Source organism: Mandrillus leucophaeus, unplaced genomic scaffold (genome assembly GCF_000951045.1).
Source record: "Mandrillus leucophaeus isolate KB7577 unplaced genomic scaffold, Mleu.le_1.0 Scaffold86, whole genome shotgun sequence".
Taxonomy (NCBI): Eukaryota; Metazoa; Chordata; class Mammalia; order Primates; family Cercopithecidae; genus Mandrillus; species Mandrillus leucophaeus.
The window spans coordinates 773962-776914 of NW_012109363.1; positions in this window are offsets into that span (position 1 = coordinate 773962).

The window sequence follows — 2953 nt, forward strand, 5'->3', positions numbered from 1 at the left end:
GGGGCAGAGGGGCGGGGAGGAAGGGGCGGCCCTGCCCCCACCCCAGCTTCTCCGGTGGGCTTTCCCAGGGGCCTCCAGGTGTGCGTGTGGGGAGTGGAACTCGGGGGCGATAAAACCCGCCTCTTCAGTGCGTTGACTTTTAATCTTGTCGAGGGGGAGGTCCTTCCTCGCAGGGACCACCCCCCCCCACCCCAACAGGTCAGCTCTTCAGGGGGAACACCGTCAGCGAGCCCACTCTTCTGGGGTTGGGGCCCCAGCCTCAGTTTCCCCTACCCTCACTGAGCCCTCTCTTCTGAGGATGACCCCCAGCCTCGTTTCCCGTTCCCTCACTGAGCCCTCTCTTATGAGGATGTACCCCCTCCCCTCCCTCTTCCTTCTGAGAGTACCTTGAGGAGGGGCATTATGGAGCGAGAAGGATGAAAGACATCCCTTCTCCTCTCTGCTCCCTAGAATGGCCTAAAAATAAGGAAAGAGGAAGTGGGGAAGGGCCCTGGTCCAGTGAAAATGGGAGGTGGGTGCAGCTACAGTCCTAGTTGATGGCGAGGGCTGGCGCAGAGTCTGACACCCCCACCACGGGGCAATTTAGAAGGTGGGGACAGCGGCAGCCAAGAGGGAGGTCCCCGGCCCTGGGACAGACATTCTCCCTACTGCTCGTCATAATTGCTTTTCACCAGGTTACTTTTTTCTCTCCCCCATCACAAAGAGCCTTAATCCCAGTGAAGACCGCGCCGTGTTGGGGGTAGTTTTCTGGGATGTGTGTTGGGAGGGTGGTCTGGAGCCACAGCTGATAACTGGCGAGTTCAATGGGACTTAACGGGGGAAACACCCAGCAATTACTTGAGGACAAAGGGTTGGGGGCCCCCCAGGTGTAGAGGACTGGACTTTGGGGGGTGGCTGGGGAGGAGGCTGGGAAGGAGGTGTGTTGGGGAGGGGGCCTCTTACAATCCCTCTGATTTCCGCAGGAATTTGAGACATTCTTTAAAACTAGACTGCCTCCCCGCTAGCCGGGCTCTCCGGCCCACCCCCGCCCCTCCCTCGATCGGGTTAGAGACGGCTTCAAAGGTGGACGGGGCCCTTTGTCTTGCCTCTGCTTTCTTCTCGGCCTTTCTCCGGCCCCTCCCTCCCTCTCTTTGACCTCCCCAGTACCGACAGGCCTCTGGGGGCTGGCTCCAGAAAGCCTTCACTGTTTTCTTTCTTGTTTTTTGAGGTGAGACCTGGCAGGGAGGGACAGAGAACGGAGAGGGAGGGCCGCTCTGGAGGCCTGTGCTGTCCCAGGGAGTGCCCTCATCCCACCCCATCCCCGAGGTGTCCAGCGCCTGCTCTCGCCCTGGGGCGCTGGGTCCCTGGGTCCCTGGCTGGACTCTGAGCCTTCTCCTCACACACCTCTCGGCGCCTCTGCCCAGTGTCCAGGCGCTGCCATGCCCCAGGTGGCTCTTCAGGCTCTGGAAGTCTGTTCAGCTCATTCCCCCTGAACTAGTGGTGACTTCGAAGATGCTAAAAGGAAGAAGCCAAAAGAATAGATCCCTAATGATGGCACTTCAAATGGACTCTTTGAACATGCACATCTAGGCGGTGGGAAGGAAGGAGACTTCCCCCAGGTCCTCAGACCACACCTGGCTTCAGCAACCCTGCTTGCCTCTAACTCCCCGGGTCTATGCAGGTGTGAGCATGAAGTAGCCACACGGGGCTAATTGCTAATAGCCCCTTGCTGTTGGGGAAACATGAATCCCTTTAGGGGAGTATGTGACCAGGTGGATGGAGGTGGCAGCAGCGGCCACCAGTGCCTCAAATCTCACGCCAGTTTGGGATTACCAAGAACTCTCACTAAGAATGGCTCACAAATTGACCTCCCCTTTCTCCATCCTGTCCTCCAAACCGCCTGATGAGGCAGAGGGGAGCCAAGCAGGTCGTCAGAGGGAGACATCACTCACTCTTTAGGCCACACAAACTGGTTCCACTTACATCAGTCTATTCAACCCTGTCCCTCTGATGCTGAGACAGTGACTTTCCAGGGACCAAGCCGAAAGCCTTGCCTCAGTCCTCAGTGTCTTCAGCGTCAAGCTCTTGCCATGGTAAAGAACCGTTTCTCCTCGAGCCACACCCCACCCCCCTCGGCCTGCCCTTGGCTGGCCTGCCTGGCTTCTCTTTCCCAGCTCCTCACAGAGGACCCTTCCCCAAGATTCCCTCCCACTCTGCTCTCCGTCTGCCAGCTGCCTCTCTGAGCAACCTCAGCATCTCAGTCACCGCCTCCTTGCCCTCCTTGCGCGTGACTGCTCCCTCCCAAACTCTGGGGCTCTGCACCGTGGCCAGACCTCACTGGGATCTGTCTAAATCTCTGCTTGCTCCCTACATCATCTCTGTGCCTCCCAACACTGCCCTCTACTCCAGTACATCCGAGTTTGCTCCACTTACCTTCTCTACCACAACCACAGCTCTACCCAGCCCACACTATCCCGGCCAAACTCCTTAGCGTCATCTCTAAGACTCCTATCCAGCCCTGTCCAGTCTCCCTGTTCGGCCCTAGCCCCACAACTACCCTTTAAGAATGCTGGAAAACTGGAACTCTATCAAGCAAGCATGTCCCCATCCTCATTCAAAGGGTTCCTGCCATCTGTTGTGTCCTGCTGTAGCACACACGCACACATACACACACACACACGCACACATACACACACACACACACCCCAGACCGCAGGCTCCTTCTCTGCTCCATAGGCTCTCGGCACTACCCGGGGAGGAGCAACTGTCTCCACTACCACTGGTCTTGCCAGCCATTCACTTGCCCTTGTCTTATGGTACATGTCACAGCTAGTCCAGAACTGTCATGATGTATGTACTTGTCATGATTCCGCTAAATAGCAAGTGCCCCAGACGTAGAAATAGTCCATCTTTTCCTCCCTGACTGCCCAGCACAGTATGTTCACAGGGTATATGTTTATTGAGGAAATACACC